The following is a 13,746-nucleotide window of genomic DNA, read 5'->3' on the forward strand; positions in this document are numbered from 1 at the left end:
ATACGGTGTACGAACTAGTATATATATGTTTACATTCTGAGAATTGATGGACCGATTTTATTCTTGCAACATAATAATTTCTCTATTTTTCTAATTTAGGTCAGTAAAGTGAGTGAATTATCGGCAAACCTAATTCGTTCCTAAAATGACCCGAAAGAGTGACCAATACTTCTTGACCTCTACGTTGGCCCCGAACTGACCCAATCCAACCCCACCTGATGTACGCTAGACACAAAAAGTAAGCAAGCGAGGAATTCCTCAATCCTTTGGGCAATCATCGAGTTCAACCGGGGCAGGAAGATCTTATCCTCAAGGAAACAAGGCTCAAGTACCTTCCTATCGAATATGATCGTGTCAACACGGGGCCTCAATCAAAAACTTTCTTAAGCAGAACAGGCTTTAGAGCCGCCTCAAGGGGTATTTCCCACTAAAAGGTGAAAAGGGCGTTATAGCCTCTGAAATCTACCTTCTAGACGTTTTCCTTGACAAAGCAGGAAGAGGTTGTCCCCTGTGCTAATTGTAGAGCGGGAAATGCGTCTTACTATTGCCAACTCATTTCATTACGATATCTCGCTAATTGATTACGATATTGCTGGAATCATATCGAACGAGCGAGTGGAAGCATGTAGCGAGTGTGTTGGCGCAAGGAATGAAACGAGCGACGTAGCGAACGAGTGTGTTGTCGAAATGTATGAAAGGAGCAGGTGGCTTTGGGCTTGGTCCTGGCTTTGTTCGAAGGATCTGTCATCGCACCAAGCATGAGTCATGAGCATGAGGTGAACTAGCATTCCTTTTCATGGCGGAATGAACCTCGATGAAGACGAGCCCGATGTCATGTTGGCCAACTGGTCTAGTATAAATCTCACTTAATATGATTAAGCGGCATTCTGTTATGCCTTTATGATAGATGATAGAATAAAGCCGCATTGAAGGATGAGTTCTCCTGTTTGAATGTAACAAAGGGCACGAGCTCCACTGTGCCCTTTCGATCGCTTGAGTCTCATTTCATCCGGTAAAATAAGAGTGGACTACACTTATAATCAGAATGCCTCTAAGTATGGCGGCTTCGCCGCTTTGCTTTTCTTTTATATGCTACACTAGCTCGAGAACTACTCTCCTGATTGAAGAATTTGTGAGCGTACTTGAGCACAAAATGAATTTAAGTAGGGATCTCAGGATGAGTTTCTTTTCCGGATACTTAACGCTTTTATTAATTTAATAAAAGATTTAATTAAGGAAAATCGGGTTGTGCCAGAAATCACCGGGTTGGAGAAGCTTTTTCACCGAAAAATCCACAGCAGTGCTAAAAAACCTACCTTATTTAAGTAATTACCTTAGCAAGAAAAGATGCAGTGGGTACACCAAAAAAAATCCATAAAATCTAAACTATAGGAAATGCTCAGAATCTCTTATCTTGTCCCCTGTCTATCCAGTGGAGCTAATAAATCCCCTTGCCAAACCAGTAATGAGACCTTGGGCTTCTTACTGAAGTTCTCGGGGTAAGGAGAGATAAGACCGTAGCTTGGTCCCCACATGCATATGTGCTCGGCTCTTCCAACCGCTACAGCGCCGACTGTTAGGATCGTCGCTCTCGGTCAAGCGACCGTATGCTCGATCCACTCGTTACAAGCAAGCGTTATGCTCTTTCCAAAGCATCTCCTAACCTACCACTAATGGTACTTATTTTCTACTTGCCTGCCCGTGTTACACTTGTTGGGCACTTGCTACGGCTAAGTCAATCTTCCTCTGTATCCTGTTCGGGTACGAGGCATTAAGTTCCTCTGTGTCTTGTCCAAACGAAGATTCTAAGGCTAGGAATCCTCCTGGTTATGAGTCTCTGTCCAAACGCATATGCTCAACCACGAATATGTTGTCCTAATGCTACGGCTTGCAGTGCAGGGAGTCTGGGTTCCCAAACACGACGTGCAAACGATCTATCTTTATCCTGCTGTGAGAGCTAAACGTCGTCAGATGCCATTTCTGCCTAGGAAAGCCTTGTCTTTATGCCCCGTGGAAGGTCTCAAATGGTTCTCACGTGGCCTTTATCTTATATCGAATGCGTGTTCCGTGTCCTCTTTAGATCGGATGCCTTGGGTTCGATTAAAACCCCTCCCCGCTTGCCTTCCCTGTCTTGTGTTCTTGAAGTGCTTTCGGGGAGACACCGGTTTGCATAAAGCCGGGCTTCGTCTCGATCAGCATTTAAGATAGTATAAACCTCATCAAAGATGTTTGAGGCATACCTGGATAATGAGGTATCAAGGCATAAGAAAGATGCCACGTAAACAGGCTTTGGGAAAGAAGTCTATATTCCCATTTAGACCTTGCTAGTGGAACCGTTCTATCCAGGATCATCAATTGCAACGTCTTCGACTTGAACTGCGTGATTTGCCTCATTTGCTTTTCAACAAGAACTTCACCCGCATCCTAAAGCTGCTTGATCGACTAATCTTTTGCCTGGCTCATGCTCCGCACCTGCCTTAGCTTCTGCCCTTGCCGCCCTTGCCTTAGCTTTAGCTGGAGGAAGAGGGGCCTCTTCTTGTTCCTACTTATACTGAGATTAGTACTTCAAGAAATTCTTAAATAAAGAAGATTACCTCTAACTAAAATTATATTCTAAGAAGGCATTCATCCATCCCTTGATTGATGTGCTGCCCGGGAAGAGAATGAGCCGCTGTGCTGAGAGGAGACGAAGGATGGCTCGAGCAACGGGAGAGGAAGCCCAAGAAGGAAACCAGGTTCCCGAACCTCATACAAGAAAGGTCAACTATTGTCGTCAGTGATGAAAGCGAATGCTCTTAGAATAAGAAAAGCCAAGAGCGCTTACTTAACTGGATTCTCCAGCCGCAGGATGCTCTCAACCGGGGTATGCATTCCTAAGAAAGGTAACCACAATAATGGTTTAAGGCTTGAGGCGAAGCCGGGCACATTCAGTCTTATGTCGAACCGAGGGTTCTGTCTCTCTGTTCCCGCCAACAAGGATGAAGTATACAAAAACCTATTCTCATGAATGGAATGAAAACAAAGAGTGATTCTTCTTCCCAATCATATGGGACAAGGACGATCTTATTCGCGTATACTACAAGAAAGGTCTTATCTAATTGCTCGACCTCGCCTTTGAGAATAAGAAGGGGATGTAATAGCTCGCGATATTTAATGAGTTATGCCAAGTTCTTGGGTAATTTACTACCTATGTTAGGAATGTCTCATCGATTCTCGATGCGCAGATTTCAGCCTCGGGATGTGCCGCTTTGCTCGCTCCAAATGGAGTGGTATTCCAGTAGGAGAATATGAATTCGAATGCAATGTGCCTTCTTCTCTTAATACGCCAGCCAACCCCTCTAAAAAAGAACAACATCAAGGCATATCTTCTAGGTTAGTGATTCGCTTCCTCTCGCTAGCGAGTGTAGGTCTAATAAGACGAGCCAGTTGTTCAGAGCTTTATAATTAGAATGCCACTTCCTCAGTCACTACGAACGCCCCCCGATCAGTACTGTCGACTCAGAATTGCGCATATCCCCCTTTTTGCTAACTTCGGTAAGGTCACCGACTACTACTGTTACGAGACGAGACGAGAATGACTCTTTTCTATTGATAGAGTTCTTGAATCTCTTGCAATAGCAGAAAAAAGCTTCTTATATGGTTGGAGTACTGACTCTTACAGCCACTACTCTATTTCCAGCATAGCCTAAAAGCGCTTTTGCGAGGAGGGAGTTCCATTTACAACCCGATGTGAGTAACTCAAGAAAAATCCTATTGGAAAATATCTCGAAGATACGGTTTTTTATTTCTTTTGGGAAATGGATTAGCTTAATCAAGCAGTTCTAAAAACTGGCGAGTTAACTTTTAATTACCAGGGGCGTCTTAGAGTAAATGGAGGTTCGATGCACCATAAAAAAGTGAGGCATTAAATATGAATGTATAAGAGCAACTCCAATGACAAATTACAAAACCTTGTAGTTTGCCTTGCCCCACCATTTTTCTAAGCAACAATGTTTTCAAGCTACAACACCCTCCAATGGCGAACTACAACTGATTTAGCTTACATGGCCACACATAACATATAAATATTGTAATATAATTATTTTACGTAATTGCTAAATCCCGCACAGAGTATTACTAAATCCCGCACACTTGACCACTTTATTCCAAACCTGCCCTTCATCCTAAAAAAAAGTTCCCCCCATTTTCCCCTCAAAACTTAATCAATTCGTTAATAGTTCAATAATTATGGATCTTAATTCGCACATATTGTAAGTAATTTTGTTGTTTAATCAACAATTTTGTTAATACACGTCTTTTAATTGAATGAATGAATGTTTTTTTTAAAAAAAAATCACAATTAGGGTTTTGGTTTTTGTCATGGAAAAGATTGATTGACAAAATTATGGATGAGCAGGTTAATTGTCAATGGCCAGAATCCCAGATTCAACTAAAGCAAATTAAATGACCGTGTTATCAATGAGTAGAGGTTGTTTTGCTTTCTCCATTAATTTGATGGGGTTGCGTTTTCAACCCAACTTTTTAATAAATGACCATGTTATCAATGGACAGACATCATAACACCATCCGCCAACACCAAACGGCCGTCGATCGACCTTCTGTCACCGTCGTCATCTTTCCCTCTCTCCGTCATAGGTAAGTTTTCAGGGGCACCCGACCTGATTCTCCATTGGGGCATTTATTGGGGATTTCTTATTTTTTGGGGTTTTGGTTTGTCTCTCTTGGTGGGAGTGAGAAATGAGAGGGATAAATTCGGAATATGGTGTAAAAATGTGCAGGATTTAGTAAAACTGGGTGCGGGATTTATCATGTTCCTTATTTTATTGTTTTGTAGTTACTTATTTTATTTCATGCTACGTAGCTTGACAAAGCTACACCGGCTTACAAGCGGTAACATATTTTTATAATCCAATGGTGAGCAACATGCTTGATAATTTACAATAATTGCAAGCAGGTTCTTATATGGAACCATTGGAGTTTCTCTAAGTATACTCCACGTTGAGCCGTTGAGGTTTGTATTGAATTTTACTAGTAAAGCTTATAAATTCCGTGGCCAAAATTGGAGGCTCAATTCCGCCGCCCGTGGTCGCCCGTTGTATTAGACACCCCTGTTAATTACCTATTAGAGTTAATGCGCAATGCACAAGGTCCTTAGTTGAGTCGAGTGACCCGACCAGAACCTCGAGAATATCACATACCGAAACCGACTCATAACCCAACATGACCAGATAATCAGTGACCCGAATCCAAACCCGTCCTGACTCGATATGAACCAGACCCCTCATTGACCCGATTAAATTGATGAGCCGGCAATTATTAAGCTTAATATTGATCAAATTAAAAGCAAATTAGTTTTTAGTGTGATTTTGCATTGAAACTTGGTAATTTTACAATAAGTGAGATGTCACCACTTTGTCTTATTATGTAAAGACGAGGGTGACAGGCTCGAAGTCTATTAGGCATGAACTTAGGCCAAGAATGCTCCACAAGAGTTTTGCTCTTGGGGAGGCTTTAACTTGTGTCTCCTGTGAATTTCACCCAAGATTTTTTTTGAAGGGAAAGACCAATTCATTAATAAATCGCCAAAGGGCACTTACAAGAGATAAGTATAATCGAAAACAAAAAATCTAATAGAAGCCAAAGGACAAATTCCTCTCGTAAAACTAAGGATCTCAAAAAATGATATGACAATTCGGCTCGTCCTTGTATCGCTCTCTTCATGTAACTTTTAAGGGATCCTTCGTTTGATTCGTTGATGGAGAAAATTTACCTTTTATCGGCACTATAGATCGTCGGCTAATAACGCGTATCAATTGTAGAGTCGTATGACAAATCATCAACAAATCGCTCTTATCTATATGATGGGGCATATTCTGCACCGCTGACCAAGTCAACATATTGAGCAAGGTCAAAGATATCCACAGCAAAGTCAACGACTTAGACAGCCTAGCCGATGAAGCCCATCGGCCTGTCACCTGGGTCTCGGCCAGGCAACTAGCTAGCCGGGACACATATCCGCGTACTCATATCCAAGACCCCTCGGCCGGCCTACCATGGGTCCATCGGCCGAGGGTAGAACGGTCTTTCCACCTGCTAGCCACTTGGCCACTTGGCCACTACGTGACAAAAGGTGAAAGTCTATAAATACTCCTCAACCTTCATTGAGGAAAGGATCCACAATTAAACCTAAGAATCACTATTCATCTGGTAATATCTTCCTTATCTCTCTACAATACTCTTAGCCAAGCAACACACAACTTATCTCTCTAAGTTTACTGACTTGAGCGTCGGAGTGAGTACGCTCGGCCAAAGCCGAGCCCTCAGTTTGTTCATTGTTTCAGGAGAGGTCAAGGGAGAAAGTCAAGCAAAGACGTCATTCTACAAGCACGGGTGGTAACGATACTTGCTCTGAATTACACCCGGAACAATTGGCGCCGTCTGTGGGGAAAGATAATAGAAGCTAGTCACAATCATTCCCAAACAAAAAAAAAATATAACACAAAAAACCCACCCAAAAAGCCAAAAAGATGTCAAAAGAACAAGAGGTATTCGTAAATGACGAAACTGAGCTACACCAAGATGATACTTTCCAAAATTCTGGAGTTGCGCAGCCCTCCACCGGCGGAGTAATCCAACCGGAATTCGGGATGCCGAATATGCCGGATACACCGCTGCCCGCCGACCAGTTCACCATCATGGGGCATGTGGTTGATGCAGCAAAACTGAAGATGCTCCTGGACCTAATTGGGAGTACGCCGGCTCACACTGTCACGCCGACAAGAGCGGCGGAAACCGTCCAGGAGACCAGGGCCCAAAACGTGACTCCAAGAAACTTGAACGGAGCATTAGGAGAAGCTGACCCTGTCAAGACACCGGAGGAGCCCAAAGTGGTCGTGGTAGACCTAAGTCCTTCTCGCACTCGTGAGAGGACCGCGTCGCCGCGGCACAAACGAGGCACACCCCGGAGAAGCGAAAGAAGCCCAACTCGCCAGAGTTGGAGAAGAAGCCCGACTCGCCAGAGTCGGAGGAGGAGTCCTTCTCGCTACGAGGAGAGAAGCCGGACTAGGAGTGCGAGGAGCTGATCGCCGCGTGTCGTTCGACATGTGGTCAGACAGCCCCTCAGTACCTATGTCCTTGAAACCGCCGTGCCAACCAAGCTGAAGTTGCCGGCACTCACATACAAAGGGGATAGCGACCCCACCGACCACGCCGAAACCTTCGAGTCGTATATGTCGGTGTGGGAGCAACCCGACGAGGTCTGGTGCCGAGTCTTCCCAACGACCTTGCATGGGATGGCTCAAAGTTGGTACAAGGGACTGCCCGATGGCTCGGTATACTGTTACGCAGATCTAAGGGACGCCTTCTTAGCCCAGTACTCTTGCAATAAGAGGAGGGCCGTAGAGACATCGGATCTCCTGACTATCAGACAGGAGGGCGGCGAGTCTCTGCGAAGCTATGTGAAGAGGTTCGACGCCAAGGTTCAACAGATTCGGGAGATTAATCCCGAATTGGCAGCCTTCGCACTGATGAAAGGCCTCCCAAGGGGAGCCTTAAAAAACGAGCTCATCAAGTGCGGCGGCCTGACCTTGGACGCCGCCAGAAAGTTGGCTGATCAAGCCATTAAGGTGGAGGACTATCACAAAACCTGGGTAGGCCCCAGCGAGGCCGAACCCTCAGAAAAGGAGAGCCGCCGGGAGGACAACCCGGATGAAGGACGCCGTGACAATAATGGGCCACGGTCCGATGAAAGACGCCGTGATAATAATAGGTCACGGTCTGACAAGTCCGCCAGGAAAAAGAACTCGGCTGGTGCCGGGGGGAGTTCGGGAACGTACTACCAGCAGTGATACAAAGATCGCACCCCCCTGGTCGTATCGGCCGCCGAAGTTTTCGCCCTGAGCAAAAACGAGGGCCAGAAATGGCAAAGGCCACCCAAGCCAAAAGGGGACGGTGACACGAGCCAGTACTGTGAGTACCACGGCCACACCGGTCACCTTACTGACAACTGCCGGCATCTGAAGAACGCCATTGAAGAGATGATCCGGAAGGGGAGCCTCGGCAAATACGTTGCCAAAGGCCAAAAAACTGACGCCGGCAGTTCAGACAAGAAATCCGTCTTTGAACGGATAGGAGTGATCCACGTTGTCATCGGGGGCAACGAGAACGGTGGGTCCGCTCATGGGCACAAACGGCACCTGAACGACCTATATCAGGCCATCAACTTTGTGCCCAACACAGCGGTCCCCGCTTCCAACATCCCCGACATGACTATTGGGAAGAAGGACTACGCGGGAGTCATCGCCCCTCACAGCGACCCACTTGTAGTCCATTTGGACGTATCCAACCACCTGGTCAAGAGGTGCCTGATTGACACAGGCGCCTACACGAACATCATGTTCAGGGAATGCTTTCTCAATCTCGGTCTGAAGGTTGAAGACTTAAGCCCCTGCACCAGCCCACTGTACAGCTTCTCTGGGGCCGGCCTGGTACCCCTGGGGTCAATCAGACTGCCGGTGATGTTCGGCAAGGGGTATGTGTTGGGGTTGGTGTCCTTAACAGTTAGTGCAAGGACTTATAAATCTCTAAAAGGATCAAAGGGCATACTTTTGGTATTATTATCAGTTGATCCACGTTTATCAATAACGGTTGGCTTGCTAGATAAGTTTGACGTTATTGTCATACAGATGGCGGTGATCAACTGGTCCCTAAAAGTCACACCTATAGGATACGTTTGAGAGACGTGACAGTATGAAAATACAGTCATGTAGATGCCAATTTTGACTAACCAGTTAGTCTGAGTTATTTGACTAATATTTAGTCAAAATGTGATGTTGAGATATGTTATTTAATACGGATTAAATAATAATGGCTAAGGCGAATTAAGCAGTTAATTCGTAAAATTAAATATAAACGATTTATATTTGATTAATGTATATTGAATATAATTATACAATATTGTCTTTGTCGGACACGTATTAATGATTCAACTGATCCGTGTTATAATTAGTTGATGTTTTTGATGGGGCATATTCTGCACCGCTGACCAAGTCAACACACTGAGCAAGGTCAAAGATATCCACAGCAAGTCAACGACTTAGATAGCCTAGCCGATGCATCCCATCGGCCTGCCACCTGGGTCTCGGCGTGACAACCTGCCAGCCGGGACACACATCCGCGTACTCATATCCAAGACCCCTCGGCGGCGAGTCAACATTGTCCGCCGGCCTGCCATAGGTCTCTTGGCCGAGGGGTAGATCAGTCTTTCCACCTGCTAGCCACTTGGCCACTTGGCCACTACGTGACAAAAGGTGAAAGTCTATAAATACTCCTCAACCTTCATTGAGGAAAGGATCCCAAAAATATAACCTAAATACACTATTCATCTGGTAATATCTCCCTTCTCTCTCTACAATATATACCTAGCCAAGTTACACAGCTTGATCCTTTAAGTTTACTGACTTGAGCGTCGGAGTGAGTACGCTTGGCACACAGCCAAGCCCTCAGTTCGTTCATTGTTGCAGGGGAGGCCGCGAGGGACGATAGAAGCAAGAAGGATTCAGCTCAAGACATTATTCTACGAGCCACGGGTGGTAACTAATCACTGCTCCGGAATTACACTCGGAACAGTTTTAATAGCCGATTACCGATGACGATTTATAATAAACCGCGTCATATACATTTAGCAATTTTCGAGCCGGTCCACGAGGTAAAATTAAGAGGAAGTGGAAGCCCACTTCCCCATGCAGACCCACGGCTGGCCGAAACACACAAAAGGAGAGCTCCTCTCCTTTTGTGACCTAGACAATTTCATTTACACAGAAATTAGGGTTTTGGAGATTAAGCTTTCTCTGAAACCGAGATCTCACATCTCGAGAAAAACTCACATCAAGTTCTCCCAATATTGCAAGGCAATCGGAGAACACGTTCTAGCACAAGGGCATTTCTCGGACGGTCTTGGGTGCAACAATTAGGAGGGAATCTCTGTTGATTTCTGTTCTTTACGCCGTGCATCAAAGGACCCGAGGTTGATTCTTATTCCTTATCGTTTCTCTATTGTATTTATGTTTTATGACGATATTCGCATGTTAAATTTACGTTATAGTCCTAAATTTAAAGGGTATTATACGGATATTACCCCACAAGTGGTATCAGAGCGAGGCCACGTAAATTTTTCTATGTGTTTTTCATAAAACGATCTTGAAACGGTTTTGTTTTGTCTAAAAATCCGTGCGGCAGCAGTAATTCTCACGGCAGAATTTTTTTGTTGCGATTTTAAAACCGTGTCTTGTGTTTACACGGATGTTTGATGTTGTTTTCGTTTTGATATTATGCATATTGTTATTTTACACGATCATTATAACAATATGTTAATGTCTAGCAATTTGTAGAATTTATTTTAATCAGTTTTGATCAAAATTGCGTTTGTTTTGTTTCGTCAAAACTGTTTCACGAGGGTTTGGAGTTTTTCAGAAAGTTTTGTACTCGATCGAACAAGTTTTTAATCGATCGAGTGTTTTTTCTGTCATGTTTTTTACTCGATCGAGTCCTTGCTGCACTCGATCGACCCCTTTTAAAACCACGATCGCTTCGATCGAGATGTCCTCGTTCGATCGATCGGCGCTTTGTTGATAAAAGTACTCGATCGACCACCGGTTTAGTCGATCGAGCACCTTCTGTTTGGTAATTCTCTCGATCGACTTGCGATTGATCGATCGAGCCCTTTTGTTCCTCGATCGAGAACCTTTGTCCCTGGATCGAGGACCTTTTGTTTTGACAGCTTTGAAAATTTATTCTTTTTGCTTTAAATTTTCTTTTGGCTTCAATATGTACTTTATACGGATATTGTACACTCGCTATGATTGTGAAACGGTTCACACACGTACCATTAAGTTGTTTTAAAGCGTATTTAAAGTAACGGATTGTAATGGATTAAAATTAAATTGATAGAAGCGGTTTTATCACATGAATTTTAATCATTAAAAGGTGGTTTGGATAAATTTAACATAATTACGGAATTATGTCACGAATGAATTTGTTTTTAGATGATGCATTTTATTTATCGTTTATTTTGAATGCCGTGAATGACTTTTATTACGTATTTATTTTTTTTACAAACAGTTGTAACTTAGTGTGGCCTTAGTAGAACGTGTTACCGTAATGATGGAACACGGTCTTGGTTGTATTTTGAGATCTCGTATCTCCGTTTTGGATTTTTCACTTGTAATTACAGTTTTTAATTAGAATGTAAATAGGTTTATATTTTGTAATTTTAATTGTAATTTTTGAGAAGACCAAAGATGGAGACCGGATGCTCACTCCCGCTACTTGGATCAAGATGGAACATCAAGACAAGCTTTTCGGGTCCAACGGTGGATTCCAAAGTTGTATTATGTTCTTATGCTAGGATAGGCCACACTAGGAATTTTATTTACGTATTGCATTCCTTATTTTTTTTCGCAACGATAATATGCATCATTTTCCGCCTAAAAACCAAACCACCTAATTATTGCATGAAAACTGACACATATAGAGGTCACGAGTTAGTTTTCATTGACATTCTCATGTCACACGTTTTTTTTAAGCCATCACCTAAATAAATTCATTCACGCAGACGCTAGTTATTCGTTCACTTAATATGAATTATAATTTAGTTGATGGGATCTTCCTCGTATAAACAAAAATTGAGAACGGTCTTTATAGGTCAAACTCCAATGAGTCCCTTCTTCGTCGGTAGGCATAATATGACCCCTTCTACGTCGGGTAAGTTGGAACTGATTGACTTATTTTATCTCAACACTATGGTCACTCGTACGATCCTGTGACTATGGTGGACTATAGATTGGATTTACGGAAATCTATCGACCAAGAGTTCTTACGGAAGAATTAGCTAAACAGTTGGTTTATCAATTTACGGAAATTGAGTCTTGGGATCACTTGTATTATTCTTGAGGGAGATCAATTATACAAGTGCAATGAGTCTACACGATTAAAATGAATTTTAATAGACTTAAATCACCTCGATGAGTTGCTTATTTTGTTTTTGTTTTTCTTTCTTTTTCAGTGTAGATCACATTAATTTAAACTGCTAATAACAAATGGTGGTTCTACGATAACCCAATGCCAAGTGCCACATTGGACCGTGAGTCCCGGCTTCGGATCTTCATGAATCGGATGAATCGTCTACTCGATCGAAGAATGATGGATCAAACTTCGCGGACCGGGAGGCGGCATTACGGAATCTCTTTGCAGGTGATGGGAAGCTCAAATATCTATTGGAGCCCCTCCCGGCAAACCCAGGTCCCACGGCTAGAGCTGCTGAAATCGCCAAGTTTAACGATTTCTGTATGAAAGCGGGTGCGATTAAAAACGTACTCATTTTTGCAATGGAACCCAATTTGCAGAAACGCTTCATAGCCCATGGTGCAAACAAGATTTTCACCACGCTCACCAAGGAATTCTCGAAAGCACCGAGAATCGTGACCTATGAGCATACCACTCGCTTCTTTGATGCGAGACTCCAGAAGGGCCAACCAGTTAGCCCACACATTCTCAGCATGATTGAGAATGTCGAGAAGCTGGAGACCTTTAATTGCAAGATCAGCGAGAACATTGTGATCGACCGCATGCTTCATTCACTCCACGATGGTTTTGCGCTCTTTAGAGCAAATTACTATATGAATGATTTGAAGAAAACTCCTCATGAACTGCACTCCCTTCTCGTACAGACCGAGAAGGACATGAAGTTCAGTGGGAGCATGAAACAGGATGTTCTCGTTGTGTCAAACAAAGGCAAAGGTAAGGGCAAAGCTAAAGCAGACCTAACAGTAGGTAAGGCGAAGTTCAAGAAGTCAGGTTCAGGTAAGAGTGGTCCTGGTGAGTCGAGTAACTCATCAGGCGCGACAAAGAGCAAGAATGAAAACATGGAATGCCATCATTGCCACAAGACTGGGCATTGGAGACGCACATGTCCTGTTTATCATGAGGACTTAAAGGCAGGTCGTGTTAAACCTGTTGGTATGTCTTCTTCTTCTTCTACTTTTATTCATATGATTGAGATTAACCACGCAAGTTACGGAACTTGGGTACTTGATACTGGTTGTGGTTCTCATCTGTGTAATCATGTGCAGGGGCTCCGAAACATCGAACCCCTCGTAAAGGGTGAGGTGGACTGCGTGTTGGGAATGGAGCAAGAGTGGCTGCCATCTCAAAGGGGACATATGTGATCCAGCTTCCTAGCGGATTTGAGTTATCATTACATGACTGCTATTATGTACCTAGTCTTTCGAAAAACATTATTTCAGTTTCTGCACTTGATAAACTTGGTTTTTCATTTGTAATAGAAAATAATACTTGCATTTTCTCATTACACGATATGATTTCTGACAAGCAGTCTCCATGAACGGAATTTATGTTTTAGATCGACCACGGAAATATTACACGTAATGAATAAAAGGTTAAAGGTTGGTGACAAAGATCAAACGTATCTATGGCACTGCCGTATGGGACACATTAATGAGAAACGCGTAAAAACAGCTCATCAAAAATGGAGCTATCTCGGCCTTTGATTTTCAATCATTTGGCACGTGTGAATCATGTCTCATCGGTAAGATGACTCGGATTTCCTTCAAAGGTGTTGGAATGCGCGCTGCGGACCTATTAGGACTCATACACACGGATGTATGTGGTCCTATGTCAATCACCGCACGAGAAGGCTATAGGTATTTCATCACTTTCACGGACGATTTA

Source organism: Silene latifolia, chromosome 2, assembly GCF_048544455.1.
Source record: "Silene latifolia isolate original U9 population chromosome 2, ASM4854445v1, whole genome shotgun sequence".
Lineage (NCBI taxonomy): Eukaryota > Viridiplantae > Streptophyta > Magnoliopsida > Caryophyllales > Caryophyllaceae > Silene > Silene latifolia.